The following is an 18,407-nucleotide window of genomic DNA, read 5'->3' as shown; positions in this document are numbered from 1 at the left end:
AAGTTAAGAATCATTTTTTTCTATTATGACTTCAGGAGGGGAGGGAAGGCAGATGGTTACTGTTCTCTAAATCAAGAGCTGGGAAACTTCTTCCATAAAGAGCCACATAGTAAATACTTTAGGCTTTCTGTCTTGCATACTGCTTATTTTTACTACCCTTTAAAAAATATGAAAACCATTCATAGCTCTCAAGAAGGTCAAAACAAATTGGCCTGAGGACCATATTTTGGTAACCTTTGCTCTAGACAGTTGACAGGATCTTAAATGGAAAAGAAATCACATGCAATCTATTAGAGATAATGCAGTTACTTCCTATCGTGCCAAGGCTATTTTCTTGCAAGAGGCTTGACAAATCATTTTGAAATGGGTATGTGAAAGAATCATTTTCTTCCTACCTGTGTGAAATAAAAGTCATACTCTTATTGCAAGACAAGAGAAATTTAAACCAAAAAATCTCTGCCCTTTGGCATCCTCTCACCCCTCACTGTACATTGTATATGTGCATTATCCATCACCAGACCTCCCCATTGGCAGGACTACCTGCTCATCTGTAGAGAGCAACATTCTCCCAGCATCAGCAAGATACTCCTTGGAAGACAGCATTCCTTCTTGAGCTTGTAAGAAGTCACATAACCCACCATGATGTGGCTTAGATCTGGATTATGTAAACTGTCAATAATAATGTCGTTTGTGTAACGCCCTCTGTCTCAAAAAATTTATATAACTGTGCCTTGACTTCTAACAGGCAGAACACTTCTCAGAGCTTTCTGAGATGCTCTTCCCGGGTTAAAATCCTCAAATTTGGCTCAAGCAAAATTTCCCATTTCTTTCTTAGACTGACTGATTAATTTTTCTTCTATATGAGTGAGAAAGAAAAGAGACAAATGGGCAAGCCTACGACTAAGTAGGCTTATTTTCGAAAAGAGCTAAGGCAGGTGCCCTTCAGATGGGAGAAGAATTAGAGGAAGTTATATGATGTCTTTTTTGTGTCGTAGATTTTGCTCAATGCATCTTTTCCTCTTTGGGGAATTTATGGATTAGACAAGAAACAGGTTTTTGGAAAATGGTCTGAAAAACAATTCAATGAAAAGAAGCAAATATATCCCATGATTTAAGACTCCTTAAGTGTTTAAGAAAATTAGAAACACAAGCTCCAATCTAGATAGTGAATAATCTCAGTGAGAATGGAGAGAAGAGAGCATCTGAAGGACCAATGTGGATACAGAGTTTCCCTAGGAATTCAGAATTTTTGAAGATTTATACGAAAGGTGAAAGACAATACATTCTTCAAAATGAATGCAACATCAACAAAAGCCTACATGAACAGTGTTTGCAAAACTAAAACCAAGAACAAATCAAAAGTTATATTTGCCTCCTTAAGAAGCTGAAGGTTTTGGTTAGAAGTCGTGGTGGGTTGAGTGGAGGTAGTGATTAGGCTGGGTCAGGGCCAGCCATGTATTTGGAGGACCCAGCACAAAATGAAAATGGGAGTCCCCTTGTTAAAAAATTATGAGCAATTTTAAGATGGTAACAGCAGGACAGTAAACCAAGCACAGGACTCTTCCGAGTGACCACTCAGGTGCACGTTGAGGAAGCCAGCCCTGGGCTGACGACACAAGACTGATCAAACCCTGCCTCAGCCCAGCCATCTCTGCTTTAAGGTTGTCAAGAGAGCTATGCAAGATACAATGTAGAAAATACTGCACCAGGCCGCGAGCTCAGTATGTCCGACCCTTTGCCCTCTCATGGACAATAGCCTGCCAGGCTCCTCTATCCACGGAGTTCCCAGGCAAGAATACTGGAATGGGTTGCCATTGCCTCTTGCAGGGGGTCTTCCTGTCCCAGGGATCAAACCCTCATGTCCTGTGTCTCTTGCATTGCGGGTGGATTCTTTACCACTGCGCCACCGTGAAAGCACACCACACCAGATGCCCCTTCATTTTTCAGTAGTTCCTGTAACTGCCTTCACAGGGCTCTCTGGTAAACTCAGCAGCAGGACACTTTTGAGGCTCAAGACAGAAATCTCTCTGCCAAACGGGAACTGAGAATGCCTGAGAGTTTATGTAAACAGAAGAGAGGAAAAGAGCAAATGACTGAAGGCACCAGCTAAATTAGAGAGAAAAGCCAGCTCTAAAGACTTCTCCCTGTGGCCAAAGCATCCTGTTCACTATTTACAACTCCAGTCAGATCATCTCTTCTAGGGGGGGATCAAAACTGGAGGTGAGAAAAGGACTTTCTTCAGTTCCTTTACCCCATCCTGAGGGAAAGGGCTCTTAAAAAGTATATTTGAATTGAAAGAGGAACAGGAAAATCACTGTTCTTTGTTGCTTTTGTCAGGGGAGTGTGTAATTTCCTCGGTTCTCTCACTGCAGTAAAGATTTTAACCAGCAGTGTTACAGCTCCATTACAGCTCAGTTTTATTAGGAAAAACAAAGGATAGTACACCCTCGAGGCATGAGGGTGGGCCAACCCCAAAGGAGAGGCCTCAATCCTTCTAGGCTTCCTCCTTTTATACATTTGTCTCCTCCCTCCTGAGCCTGCCCTATGCAAATCGGGCTAGCCAAGTGTGTGTGTTTCACCTGAAGTTCTCATTCCAGTCTGCGGATTACCTTTTTTTTTTTTTTCCTCCATTTCTGCGGGCTTTTTCCTTTGTCTTCTAGCCACCGCCATTTTGGACTCCTTTTTCCTATTCTGACTACCTAGCACTTTGATAAAGTAAGCATAAGTGCTAAGAGATAACAATAAGTAAGGAAAATAGCCAATTGTTTTTCTTCATCTTTTCTGTATAGCAAGGTTTAGTAATCTGCAAAGTTTTAAAAAAGGAAAAAGCAATGGAAACTTAGTAAAAATGTGTAAGAGCATCAGATAATAATGCAGATGTTTTAAATGAACACTTAAGATGTTTTCAATGCAGACAAGTGTCTGGAATTAGACAAAGTGCATTCCAGGGATACTGTAGGAATTGGTCCTTGTGTTCTGGGTCATTGTAATTGCTCTTTGAGAAATTTTAGGACATGTGAGGAGAAACAAAAAAAACTGGGGAAAAAGATCTCCAATTTTGATAAAAAGAGGAAAAAATTTAATTTTCAAAACAGGGACTGGTAATGTCAAACCCAAGTTCATGTGCTCAATGCATAGTGAGATCAAAACAGACCAAGATGTCGGAGTTTGGAGCAGAGAAAGGCTACCTGGCAGTACTCTTCATTCCAGGGGGAAAGGGGAAGTAAGCAGTTACAGGGGAAACTGACTTGGGGTTGGCTCATTGGTTACCAGGGAAACTAGCAGAGAGGCATGCCCCTCACTGCCCCTTTCTTAAGCTATCAAAGTAGAGATGTTCTGATCTCAACATAAGAAGTTGCGGCCAGGACAAGTATGTAGAAGGGTCAGTTGTGAGTAGAGTGTAGGTGAAGCAGGCACTGGTTGACAGGTAATGTAGGGAGAGAAGAGAATAGCCATCTTGGGTGGCCTGATCATACACATGGGAACTCTCCAAGTTCTGCCAGCCTGACAGTGAAGACAACAGCAAATCATCAGAGAGACCTGACATTTTAGATCTAGTTCAGGTATTTTGGAAACTTGAGACACACGTTTTTGAAAGTATCTGTGAACTGGATTTAATTTCCCTATAGAGAAGGAATAGAAATGGCGATGGGATAATGATATTAGAGATCAACAGGAATGAAATTATTACATAAATTGATGCACAAAATAAGTTGAAGAACTCTGAGACTAGCATAATAGGAATTCCAGCCTGTGGTGTATATGTATGAGCTGTAAAAAAATGCAAATCTTCCTGTAATTCAAGAAATATAAAAGTGGTGGTGATATAAGTATAAAAGTGCCCCACCCTTTAATTCTTTCAGATTAAAAATTTAAAAGTTCACTCCCAGGTAAAATCCAGGTGGGGGGAGTCATCTAAGTTTACCGTTCAATTGTTCACCAAAAACAGAGGAGCGTCTTAGCTTTTCTCTTCAATTAAAGTCCAGGTGCTGTGTACACGTTGGGTGGAATTAGTATGTGGAGTTCAATGTTGCTTTTCTTTTTTTGGTTGCACTGGGTCTCCGTTGCTGCGCACTGGCTTTCTCTGGTTGTGACTAGCAGGGCCTGCTCTTGTGGTGGGGCATAGGCTTTTCTTGTGGTGGAGCGCAGGCTTCAGGCAAGCAGGCTTCAGTAGTTGCAGTGCACAACTCTTGGGTTCATGGGGTTCAGTAGTTGCAGCCCACAGGCTCAGAAATTGTGGTGCAGGGCCTACCTGCTCCGAGGCATGTGGGATCTTCCTGGACAAGGGATTGAGCCCCTGTCCCCTGAACTGGCAGGGAGATTCTTAACCACTGCACCGCCAGGGAAGTTCCCAGTGTTGCTTTTCTTGCTCAGTGATTTTAGTGAAATTCACTAGTCTTGCATGGTTTCTTTTTTCTTTTTTCTAAACTGCATTCCCATGCCTACTGAAGGCATGCCTCTAGTATTGGCTATTATGGTATTTCAAAAAGTGTTTGAGACATTTCTTTATGTACACCCCAAAATGTTGATGTTTTGAACAGCTATCAACTACTGCATTCCTTAATTCTTTCTACTATTTGTCACAACTGTTATTTAAAGAACCAAATAAGTATTGCATGAAGATGTGCCCTTTTTCTCTTAGTTTAAAGAAACACCAAGGTACCTGGAAAAAAAAATTCAAGTGGAAAAATTCAGTAAGTCTCAGTGTGATCTGTATTCCATTAGGTATGACTATGAACATTGAATCATAACTTTTCAGTTGTAATTTTATGTTCACATTATATTTGAATACTTCCCAATATTTTTGAAAGAAATCTTTCAAACATACATATACCTATCCACAGATTTCTTATGCTCTTTTTATTTTTAAAAATTTCAGCTGTACAAGAATATGGAAGGACTAGCACTATGAAAGCCTATATATCCTCTACCTAGATTCAACACCCATGTTTTTGATCTCTCTGCCTATAGTATTTTTTTTTAACTGAACAATTTGCAATGCTTCATGACACTTTTCCTTCTTTTTCTTCCCTTTCCCCCTGAGCTTTTTCTTCTTCTTCTTTTTTTTAATATTTATTTATTTCGCTGCACCAGGTCTTAGCTTCTGCACACGATCCCTTCAATCTTCCTTGTGGCATGCAGGATCTTTAATTTCGACATGTGGGATCTAGTTCCTTGATGAGGGATCGAACCCGGCCCCCTGTGTTGGGAGCCTGGAGTCTTAGCCACTGGACCACCAGGGAAATCCCTCCTCCTGGGCTTTTAATTGTCACTGCTCAAGACCCTTCACCAACTCTGCCTTCTGTTTGCCTCTTGAAGCACACATTCTAAATGGCTCCAGCTCCACCTCTAATTAAGCACTAAAACATTTTGTCCCTTATCAAAGGACTACCAAGTATCAATAAGAACATGGAAAGAAACTGCTTTGTGTGGGAGAACTCAAGAGAATGTTCTGGCCTTTGGGTGTTGGTTAAAAAACTGTACGCTGAAGCTATTCAGAGGGAGGAATGTAGGTGAAAAGAAAAAAATGATTATGCATGTTAGAGACTCAGGAAAAAGATATGATGGTGAATGAGGCAGAATATCATCTTTCTCAATTATAACATCGTAGATGTCTTCTATCCATGATAAAGTCCTGTCTCCCCTATCTCCACACATGAAGTGGACAACTGCAAACTGCATTAACACAGTACACAGTGTAACCCAAATACACAGTGTACCTTGATCTCAGCTCCTAGTGCTTCACAAAGCTTATCAGTCTATTTTGCTTGAAAGGACTGCATCTAATCCTTTAAGCATTAGAGAATGGGGTGCTAATCCAGAAGCAAAAGAGAAAAGCAAGTCCAACTCTCTGTGCTACCTGAATGGTAGGTAGGTAAATCCTCCATTCAGGAGTCCATTGCTATTAAGGAGGTAATACCTGTGTTGAGAATTAAGCCTAAGCTGAGGTGAAGTGGACCTTGAGATTAGGAGAGATACACAGTGTTGATACATGAGATAAAGAACAAGGAAAGAGACAAGCTGAGTCCTTCAGTAAGTTTATGTGTGTGTTTTTTAATGGAATAAGAAAATTGGATATTTAAATCAACAAAATGCAGAAGATAAATTAATGTGTAAAATGGGTATTAATTAGCAATATATTTGTTTATCATTGGAAGAAAGCTTTTTAAAAAGGAACTACTTTAAAGCAAGATAGTTTTTTTTTTAATTTACCAAATATGGTAAAACTGTAGCAGTTTCAGATTTAACAGAAGTAAAACAGATGATGTATTAGGAAGTCACAAATGCACTGGTTTTAGATTTTGTTGGCTTTTAAAAATAAAACAGTTGCCCTTTTTATTTTCCATTCCACATTACATATTAAATTCCCTCAAAAATCTAGTTAAAGGATACCAATCACAATTTTTTAATAATCAAATAATCTTGATGGGGCTTCATTCTTATGAATTTACTAAAATAATTAAGGAAAGAGGAAAGAGTCCTTAAAAAGATATACCCTGTGACTATAATCTACTTTTGATTTAACTAGAGACTAAATTAATTACTAATCTTTTATGCCTGATTTATTATGAAATGGTAGCCCAGTTGTAACAACTTTTTCTGACTTTATATCAAAAGACTAACACAGGTGAAATCCTGGGCAGAAGTTTGTGCCTCCTTCATGAATAGGCCATATATCTAGTTTCATTATCAAAGTGAAAAGCCATCTTCTTACCAATATCCCAAGCAAGAAAAATCTCCCTTGTATGTCACTAGAAGTCCCAAGTGCCTACATTCGTCCCAATCCCCATCTGACAATACAGGAAATATATACTGTAATGAAAAATAGTTGGGAGATGAAAAGTGACAGAAAGAGAGAGGTTATTAAGTTGTGTTGATTCAATCATTTAATAGCCAGGAATAAAATAATATTTTTTATTTGATCAATCAAAAGTAGTGGAGAAACTACATTTAAAAATGTAAAGATAAATACTAAAAAGAGCAGAAAGAGAGAAGTGTTAATATACTAATTTCATCAGTGCTGATAGTATGGGGTCAGTTGGTAATGTCTAAAGAAAGAATAGAAGATTAAGTGTTTTATATAAATGTATACTTATACAGGTACCACCAAATTGGAATTTGGGACTAACATTTATACACTACTATATATAAAGTAGATAATCAACAAGGATCTACTAATAGTATAGGGAACTATACTCAATATTTTGTAATAACCTATAAAGGAAAAGAATCTGAAAAAGAGCATATATATATGTATATATATATTTATACACACATACATATGAATCACTTTGCTGTACATCTGAAACTAACATAACATTGTAAATCAATTATAACTGTATTCTAAGATAACCACTAGAACAAAAATGCAAATATGTATTTCCTTATAAGAAAAAATACCCACCTGCACCCACATCCATAGCCACAGAAGAAAATGCAGACCAAGCAGTGAAAGATTTAAACAGTAACAAAACAAAACACCCCAAATGAGCCCCCAAAAACCAATTTAGAAAACATAACACAAAATATGATGTAGAATTAAGACCAAACATATGTGAGTATGGGCTTGCCTACCCAACAGGCCTCTTCCCTTTTTTTTTTTGTGGGGGTGCCCACCCTGCTTTTGTTGTGGGGCACATAACCAGCCTATGGGATGAGTCACTATTGCTAAGCCAAACATGGGTACTCTGTGTCCTTTTGTCAGCACCCATTACACCTAAGAGTAGACAGGAGTTGACTGAAGAAAAATGTACAACCTAAAAATTTCAAGTTCTGTTTTAATCAGAGATCTTCCTGAAGACTAGCACTCAGGAGACAGCCTCTCAGATAGCTCTGATCAATATTCCAGAGAAGTAAAGTAGGAGCCAGGATATTTAGGACTTTTTGTCGGGAAACAAAAACAACCACCACCAAAAAAACCCCCATGTAGTCAAACAGCAAAAGATGACTGCTAATCACAAAAGAACAGGCATTTCAAGTTCATGATTTTCGTGCTTTTCTATGTGTAGGAAGATGCAAAAGTCTGGGCTCACTGACATTATTCCTTAATGTGTATCTTAGCTATCTAGGGCTAGTGTCCTGTTCTTCATCTTGAACTCTCCTCAGGGTAGGTAATTAGTGTTTTTTTTTTTTTTTCTTTTGTATGCACAGGTATATGACCCATTTCTATAGGCAATGAGATTTAAGGGGATACCTACTGCAGGGCCACTGGGAAATATCATTTTTTTCCCCCTGATAAGAGAAGCCCCAGGAGGATAAAGGTTTTTACCCTATCCTTTGTTTTCTGCCTTCGAAGGTGCTTGTGATGCTAGGAGCTGTGGGAACCATCTTGTGCTCATGAATCAAAAGAATAAGGGCTGGCCGACAGAAGGAAGGAGCCTGAGATCTGATGACATTGCTGAATGAAGGCCAGCTACCGAGTTGCAGGGTGACTCATATCTTTCCTTACAACTCTCATTTCTTTCTTCAGCCCTATAATACAAAGAATCCATGATTAATCTTGCTTAGCAAAATATTCCTCTCCAAAGCTTTTAACCATGTAATGCCTTTGCAGACCATTTAGATATTTCACTTGCAGAACAGAAGAGTTGACTTTGTACTAAAAATCTCCCTAGCAGAGAGTCTTCCCAGCTTCGGATTACATAAATGACCTTTAGCTTGTGGCATAGAATTCCAGAACACTGGAAATGGCAATGCAATAACAGAAAATGATTCAGGAAGGGGCTTCTTGAGGTCACACACATGGGTTACATAAGCTGCTCCAAGCAGCTCTATATTCTTCTAAATGCTCAAGCTCCCGTAAGTCACTGGGTATTACTATTGCTTGGTATCTCTTAACTGATTTCTTATTGATGTCCACTAAATTCGTAATCTCTCTAACAGATCTTTCCTCAAGCTCCCTCTCCACTCAAGGGAGTGGCTATTCATTGACTTCCTAGTAACCCTCAAGTTCCTACAACTATTCTAATCCTTATTTCCCATAATTCTTCACAGCCACCTTCCCTCCTAGCTCCCTGGATGTCTAATCCACATTCCTTTCTGAAATAAAACTCATCCACAGTGCTCACACCCTGTCGATGCAACCCTAGAGGACTTCACTTCTGCACAGGCTTCTTTCTGGTTTTCCTGCTTCATTGGTGCCTTTCCCCTTTTATCTTGAACTGTGTGACCGGTCTCTGTGGGTGATCAACCCCCACTCCCTCCTCCCTGTTCCTCCCTCAGGCAATCTAACCCTTAAACTTGGGACATGTGCCCTGGGGTTCTTTTCTCTCTTGTCTGCACTCTTACCCACTGCATACTTGGCAGTCTGGTTTCTTTCCCCACAGCTACACTGAAACTGTTTCCTTAAAGATCAACAATGACCTCTTTTCAGCTAAATCCATGATTCTTTTCTGGTTCCTCATTCTCTTGACCTCTGTATTGCATTTTTAGAAAACGATTACTCCTACCCTCAAATGCTCTCTTCCTTGGCTTCCGTTCTATTTGCTAGCAGTTCCTTCTCTTTTTCTGCCAGGAGACAGTGAAGGACAGGGAAGCCTGGTGTGCTGCAGTCCCTGGGGGTGGCAGAGTTGGACACAACTGAGCGACTGAACACCACCAACCTTCTCTTTTTATTGCCTTTGGTTCCTCCTGCTGTCCCTTCACTGTATATTCCCCTTCCCCAGTCCCTGACTCCCTAAATTCTTTATTCTTTCAAGGTCACATCGGCTTCCCTACAGCCATTGCTGTTGAGGCCGTCTGAGCACAGGATTGGAAAAGAATTTCCAGACACAGAGCATTTCAGAAGGGAGTGAGTTGATTAAGAACAAAGAGCAGAGATTAAGTGGGCACTGGGAGCACAGCGAGCTGACAATTCCTGACAGACCAGGGAGAGTCAACAGTTTTCGTGGGTTAATAGCCAATTTTTACAGTCTAAAGACAAAGAAAATTCCTGCTGGAAGGTTGGCGTCAGGTGATTGGTTGGGACGTTATAGCATTGGGAGCCAAGAAGCTTGTTAAGTTATTCTCAGGTGCTTTTTGCAAGGTTACAAAGGGGCTCAGTCAGCTTTGGAGGTGACCTTGGTTCTGGGCTCCACTTCTGAGGCCTTGGTGCAAGGCCTCACATCTGTGGCCTTGGGGCAGGACTCAACAATTTCCTCTGTGCTAACAAAGGTCTGTGCTACTTTCTCACAGGAATTGTAGTCCTCCACTGTTCAGGCACTTCAGTTGTGTCCAACTCTTTGCAACCCTGTAGCCCTCTAGGCTTCTCTGTCTGTGGGTTTCTCCAGGCAAGAACACTGGGAATGGGTTGTCATGCCCTCCTTCAAGGAACCTTCCTGACTCGGGGACCGAACCCAAATCTCCTGCATTGCAGGCAGATTCTTTATCGCTGAGCCACCAGGGAAGCCCAAAGGCCCCCGCTGCTTACTGCTTATTTACTCTTGGATATTTCACTGGTACTTCAATTTGAACATATCTCTTGTCTCACACCGGTGCCCCTTCCCATTTTCCTGCCTCTGGTCATGCCACCATCATTTGCCAGAAACAACAGAAATTTAAGGTGGCTTCAGTTCAGTTCAGTTCAGTCGCTCAGTCGAGTCCGACTCTTTGCCACCCCATGAATCGCAGCACGCCAGGCCTCCCTGTCCATCACCAACTCCCGGAGTTCACTCAGATTCACGTCCATCGAGTGGGTGATGCCATCCAGCCATCTCATCCTCTGTCGTCCCCTTCTCCTCCTGCCCCCAATCCCTCCCAGCATCAGAGTCTTTTAAACAGCGGTAATTAATTTTCTTAACTGCTCTGGAGGCTAGGAGTCTGAAACCAAGGTTTTGGCAGGTTTGCTTCTCTGAGGGCTCTCTCCTTGGCTGGCAGACAGCTGCCTTCTTGGTGTGTCTCCATATGGTCTTCTCTGTATCCACACACATCCCTGTGTCTCTCCCTTTTTTAGGACACCAGTCCTATCGGATTAGGGCTTACCATAATGACCTCATTTAACCTTAAAAACATCTTTAAAGGCTTTACCTCCAAATGCAGTCACATTCTGATGTGTGCTGGGAGTTAGGACTTCCATATATGAATTTGGAAGGAACATAATTTAATTCATTATAGTCACCCAGGCCATAAAACTTTGTTGTCCTCTTGACTCATCTCCATTATATTTTATCCAGACATTTAGTCTTCTAGACTTTTCTTATTAAATGTCTAAATCTATTTCTTTACCACCATTCTCAGTGCCATTCTCAGATCCTAATTAATCTAAATTTCCTTGCCTTGTTTTTATCCTTATAATGACTCAATTTATCTTTTCTTTTGGTATTTTTATCAAAGCCATTCATGTGTGTAAGTAACATAAATACTAATAAAAATGAACAGGCCTTTGCCCTAACCCCAGGCCCATCACCCAGGTGTAGCCTCCATGTTGAGCCAAAGACTGTACCAAGAGTGCATTTTTTCCTTAAGATCCACTGTTCTTAGAAACTAGAAGCAAGATAGTTTGTGACACATATGTATTCCAAAAACTAGGATAGATTTTTTTACTGAATAGTAGTATATTCTTGGCATATGTTCAGTATATAGTCATCGTATATGTTTCTTAAAGGTCCATATGTAATTTTTAAAAAGCGGGGGAAAGGAGCCACTGTTAACAGTCCCTGGGCCATCCAAAATAAAGTGCTCTTAACAGCCATACAAATACATCCTCTGTCACTGCAAAAATCTGCCATAGTTTAGTTCACTTCATATTTGGACATTTTCTAATTATTCTTACAGCTCCTAGTGATTATTTTTTCTATTTTAGGAGGTATACTAGTTTCCTAGGGCTGCCGTAACAAATTACCACAAACTAGATGGTGTAAAACAGCATACATTTATTCCTTCACAGTTCTGGAAGTCTGAAATCAAGGTGTTGGGAAGGGCATGCTTTCTCTGATCTCTAGGGAAGAAGCTTTTTTTCCTTCCTTTGAAGGTGACCTATTTTCCCTCATCTCTGAGTGCTTTCTTCTCTTTTCCTTAGTACATCTAATGTTATCTTGCTTATCTTTCAGCATAGCTTTTCAGTCCAAAGATTCATGGCTATCATTTTTTGGGCACATTTTCTTCAATGATTTCTATGGCAACTTCTATGGTTGCACTTTCTCTGATGCTTTCTTTCTGGAACTCCCATTGGTTAGATCTTGGATCAATATTGGACTTCTACTTCTTTATTTTTCACTTTATTTTTTATTTGTCTTTTTTTTTTCTAACGATATTTCTTTCTAGAAAACTTTTCAGTTCGGCAAGCATATTTTTAATTTCCAAGTCATTGTTCTTGACTTTCTTGTTTTCCATTGGTTTCTTATTTATAGCACCCTGTTTTTTACATTAGGTATTCATTGTCATCTAGAATACCTCTGAGGATATTAATTGGAGGTTTGAAAAAAATCTTTTCCTGTTACCTAAATTGGTTCCTGTGAGGTCAGCTTTTATTTTTGCTTAGTCTGTTTTTTTTTTTTTTTTAATCCTAGTTTATGCAGCTAATTTCCCTTGTGTGTCCAGTGATGTGGGGGTGCTTTTTTAAAAATATTTGAAAAAGAGGAAATAGGCTGACTATTTTTCTCTACTGTTATATGTCAGGCTGTTAGTTAACTGCCCAGAAAACAGAAGAGATTAACAGGAAGTTCTGTGTTCATGAGCACAGCTTGCTAACCAGTTACAAGGAAAGGATAGGGAAGGAGCCAGAGAGAGCAGGGTTTACTTGGTGTCTGCTACTCATCTTAGCATTAGTTCATCAGTGTTTACAGATATTTCTGTTTATTGTCCTGTTCTCATTTCTCTTTGCTTTTATAGCTTTATTTACTTAAAAAATTCTTTACTGGGCTTTCAAATTGTGTTTTGTAAGGGAGGGGAGACAAAATGTGCTCAGGCTGCTATTTTGAACCAAAGCATCTGTCTACTGAGGCTTTCTTGATAGCTCAGTTAGTAAAGAATCCACCTGCAATACAGGAGACCCCAGTTCGATTCCTAGGTCAGGAAGATTTCCTGGAGAAGGTACAGGCTAACCTCCCCAGTATTCTTGGGCTTCCCTTGTGGCTCAGCTGGTACAGAGTCTGCCTGCAATGCAGGAGACCTGGGTTTGATCCCTGGGTTGGGTAGATCCCCTGGAGAAGGAATAGGCTCCCCACTCCAGTATTCTGGCCTGGAGAATTCCATGGTCTGTATAGTCCATGGGATCGCAAAGAGTCAGACACGACTGAGTGACTTTCACATCTATCTTTTAAAAAGTATTTCCTGTTCTTTCTAAGTGGGCATCTTCCACTATATTTAGGTTAATATCCTTACTGTCTCATGGATACACCAAGCTAGTATCAACCTTCATGCCCTCAGCTGTGTTTCTTTTCAAGAAACTTCCTTCTTCTCATCCCTTTCTTCTCCCACCTAAGCCTAATAAAATTCTTCCCCGTTTTGAAGCTAATTTGAGTACACTTCCTCCATGAATCCCATCTGTTTATAGCTTTCATGGACCCCCACCCCTTCATCTTTCTACTATCCAACTCTGTACCTGTCACTCACAATTCAGCTTTAACTCTAAGTATAAACAGAAGGGGGCTCAATAATACTTTTGGTTAAAACCTGTAGGCATAAAGCATGAGAAGTGGAAAAGAAAAGAGCAAAATTAGGATAGAGAAATAAAGGAACTGGGAGAAGAAGAAGAGGTTAAACAATAAAGAAAAACTGTGGTGCAGTATAGGTACTTTCTAACTTATTCCCCTGGTTCTTAACTGTGTTCCCAAAATAAGGATAATGATGGTTACCTAGTCAAATCTTATTTTCCAAACTTGTAACTCACGTTAGGCCTTCAATAAATATTCAACTATTAGGCAGCAAATAAGTACTGACCGCCACAGATTTGCGCCTACGTGAAATTAGGGTAAGAGGTAGCTCAGACGATAAAGAATCTACCTGCAGTGCGGGAGGCCTGGGTTTGATCCTTGGGTGGGGAAGATTGCCTGGAGAAGAGAATGACTATTCACTCTAATATTCTTGCCTGGAGAATTCCATAGACAGAGGAGGAGGGCTGTAGTCCATTGGGCAGCAGAGTCGGATATGACTGAGCAACTAATTCTTTCTTTTCAGAGGGGAAATGAACTATTTTCTTATGCTCCCCTCCACCCCCTGAAAAGACCTCAAAACTAATAGAATTTCTCCTTTCTATATCATTTTTGTTTAAAAATTATGTAAATGTGACTCTCTTGCGGATGGGAGAGTTGTATGTATCAGAGTGGGTGCTGTGAATAAACCCTACTGAACTGTGGAATTTTATTGCCCCATATTATCAGTTACCTTAGATAGTACACTTGTAATGTCGAAATCTGGAGACCAGACCTCTGGTGTGCTGCTTTTAGGATCATACTGGAGAGTTTCAGAACTAGATCTCTAGGCATGGATTGACTTAAGTGTAAACTTGTTCTGTATAGATGCTTATCGTGCATATTAAACTATTAGTCATACATATGACCCATACACAATGAAGGCCCATGTCTGATAGACTTAACAGCATTGATGAAGGGAGACAAAATATTTGAGAATTCCTGAAACAGGTACTATGCTTACCAGCCATGATTGTAGTTACAGAGAAAACCAAGCCAGAGGTGTTTCCTTCCTCCAGGACACATTGTTGCTATTTCTTGGTCCATTTCAGGGATACGTGACACAGACCCACAGCACACAGTGTCTCAGGATTTGTTCAGCTTGTGACCAGGTGTCTCCAATTCTATTTCATGGTAGCGGAAACGGAAAACTTCATTTTTTTTTACCTCAATATCTGCTCCATCTTATTTTTTTCATGATTATTATCAGTTCAGTTCAGTCACTCAGTCGTGTCCAACTCTTTGCGACCTCACGGACCACAGCACGCCAGGCCTCCCTGTCCATCACCAACTCCCAGAGTTTACCCAAACTCATGTCCATTGAGTCAGTGATGCCATCCAACCATCTCATCCTCTGTCGTCCCCTTCTCCTCCTGCCATCAATCTTTCCCAGCATCAGGGTCTTTTCAAATGAGTCAGTTCTTCGCATCAGGTGGCCAAAGTATTGGAGTTTCAGCTTCAACATCAGTCCTACCAATGAACACTAAGGTCTCCTTTATGATGGACTGGTTGAATCTCCTTGCAGTCCAAGGGACTCTCAAGAGTCTTCTGCAACACCACAGTTCAAAAGCATCAATTCTTTGGCACTCAGCTTTCTTTATAGTCCAGCTCTCACATCCATACATGACTACTGGAAAAACCATAGCCTTGACTAAACGGACCTTTGTTGGCAAAGTCATGTCTCTGCTTTTTAATATGCTGTCTAGGTTGATCATAACTTTCCTTCCAAGGAGTAATCTTTTAATTTCATGGTGAAATGAAATTAAAGTAAGTAGTGGTTGGGCCGACTCCTTGGAAGGAAACAATTATCATAGTAGTATAAAAAAATTTCAGTGGTTTCATAGTTAGGACACCAAAAGCACAAGTAGCAAAATTGAAAACAGATAAAATGGATTTCAACAAAATTTAAAACTTCTGTGTTTCAAAGACCACCATCAAGAAAGGGAAAACCCACAACCTGTAGAATGGGAGCAAATATTGGCAAATCATATATTTGATAAGGGACTTGTAGCTAGAATAAAGAACTCTTACATCTCAATAATAAAAAGATAAGAAACCCAACTCCAAAAATGGACAAAATCTATGATTAGAAATTTCTCCAAAGGAGACAGAAGAATGGTCAAAAAAATGTTCAACACTATTAATCGTTGCTGTTGCTGCTAAGTTGCTTCAGTCGTGTCTGACTCTGTGCAATCCCATAGACGGAAGCCCACCAGGCTCCCCCGTCCCTGGGATTCTCCAGGCAAGAACAATGCCATTTCCTTCTCCAAGGCATGAAAGTGAAAAGTGAAAGAGAAGTGGCTCAGTCGTGTCCCACTCTTAGCGACCCCATGGACTGCAGCCTACCCGGCTCCTCTGTCCATGGGATTTTCTAGGCAAGAGAAAATTGGCTCCACCCCACTGGAGTGGGGTGCCATTGCCTTTTCCGATGAATCGTTGCTGCTGCTGCTAAGTCACTTCAGTCGTTTCCGACTCTGTGTGACCCCATAGACGGCAGCCCACCAGGCTCCCTCGTCCCTGGGATTCTCCAGGCAAGAACACTGGAGTGGGTTGCCATATCCTTCTCCAATGCATGAAAGTGAGAAGTGACAGTGAAGTCGCTCAGCCGTGTCTGACTTAGCGACCCCATGGACTGCAGCCTACCAGGCTCCTCCATCCATGTGATTTTCCAGGCAAGAGTACTGGAGTGGGGTGCCATTGCCCTCTCCGATGAATGGTTAAGGAGAGGCAAATGGAAATCAACATTGAGATACCCACTTCACACCCAATAGGATAACTATAATAAAAAAGACAGATAATAACAAGGATGTGGTGAAATTAGAGCCCTTATACACTGCTAGCCAAAATGTAAAATGGTGTCACCACTTTGTAAAAATACTTCGGCAGTTTCTCAACTGATTAAAGTTAACATCTGCCCCTATAATTTTACCCAAGGGAACTGAAAATAAATGTCTACACAAAAACATTTACATAAATGCTCATAGCAAAATTCTTAATAGTCAAAAGCGGAATAACCTAAAAGTCCCAAAACTGATGAATGGATAAACAGAATATGGAAGAGCCATATAACGGAATGTTATTAAGCAATTAAAAAAAGTACTGAGACATGCTATAACATGGATGAACCTTGAAAACATGAGGTCAAGTAAAGAAGCCAGTCACAAGGACCATGTATTGTATGACTCCATTTATATGAAATTTCCAAAACAGGAAAATCTATGGAGACAGAACACAGAGTAGTGGTTGGGCTGGAAGAGGAAGGAGCTGAGTGATTGCTACTGGGTACGGAGTTTCTTGTTTGAGTGTTGAAAATGTTGGAAATTTCTGGTGATGGCTGTACAACTCTGTGAATATAGTGAAATCAATTGAAATGTGTACTTTAAGTCAGTACATTTTGTGATGTGTGAATTATATTTCAAATAAAGCTGTTATTTAAAAAAAAAACCCTCTTCTAAGGAGCTGATCTTCTAAGGAGCTTTTTTTTGGGCTCCAAAATCACTGCAGATGGTGATTGCAGCCATGAAATTAAAAGATGCTTACTCCTTGGAAGAAAAGTTATGACCAACCTAGATAGCATATTCAAAAGGAGAGGTATTACTTTGCCAACAAAGGCCCGTCTAGTCAAGGCTATGGTTTTTCCAGTAGTCATGTATGGATGTGAGAGTTGGACTATAAAGAAAGCTGAGTGCCAAAGAATTGATGCTTTTGAACTGTGGTGTTGGAGAAGACTCTTGAGAGTCCCTTAGCACTGCAAGGAGATCCAACCAGTCCTTTCTGAAGGAGATCAGCCCTGGGTATTCTTTAGAAGGAATGATGCTAAAGCTGAAACTCCAGTACTTTAGCCACCTCATGCGAAGAGTTGACTCATTGGAAAAGATTCTTATGCTGGGAGGGGTTGGGGGCAGGAGGAGAAGGGGATGACAGAGGATGAGATGGCTGATGGCATCACCGACTCGATGGACGTGAGTCTGAGTGAACTCCGGGAGTTGGTGATGGACAGGGAGGTCTGGCGTGTTGTGATTCATGGGGTCGCAGAGTCGGACACGACTGAGCAACTGAACTGAACTGAAGGAGCTGATCATGGATACAAATCAAGCCCAGATCAAGAAGACATGAACCTTTTCTATTCTTAAAATATCTTTCTTTAAAACCAGTGTCCTCAGTTCAGTTCAGTTCAGTCAGGTGGGAAACAGAGAGCCACGTGAGACCAACATAAGCCATTTTCGGCGGCTTAGCCGTTTCAAGTCCAGGTATTGGAAACGAACGCTCAGCTGCACGAGACCGCAGGGCAGACCCACAAAAGGCCTACCAGTCAGTGGTTGAGAAACAAAACCGCGACGAACTGAAGTCAGCATCTCCGCCTCCCCTCCCGACAAACACTTCCCTTTTCCTCCTCCACCCCGCCCCACCGTCGCATTCTCTCCGCCCACCGGCTCTGCCCACCCGCTCCGCCTCTCGCGCGCCCCGGCCGAGTCGGAGGAGAGCACGAAACGAGGGCAGGGTGATTCCATCCGGGTGCTCCGTCGGGGAGGGCGTAAGGGCGTGGCTTTATGACGATTGCGGGGGCGGGGCGAGGAGCCAACTCGGGTGCCGGGCCCTCCCGACAGAGAGGGCGGAGGGAGATTGGGTCCTCCCTTTTCACGCCCCATAGAAACTGCATTCTGGACAAGAGGGGGAGATGTCTGGTCTCAAACTCCCCTTTTGAGGCGGGAGTGTTAACCAAGAAGCTTCAGCTCGGAGAGTCACCCATTTCAAAGCTTGCTCACACCCTCTGCCCCTGCTCTTCCTTCTTCCCTCCTT

This window comes from Oryx dammah, unplaced genomic scaffold (assembly GCF_014754425.2).
Source record: "Oryx dammah isolate SB20612 unplaced genomic scaffold, SCBI_Odam_1.1 HiC_scaffold_11, whole genome shotgun sequence".
Lineage (NCBI taxonomy): Eukaryota > Metazoa > Chordata > Mammalia > Artiodactyla > Bovidae > Oryx > Oryx dammah.
Note: the sequence above shows the minus strand (reverse complement) of the source record.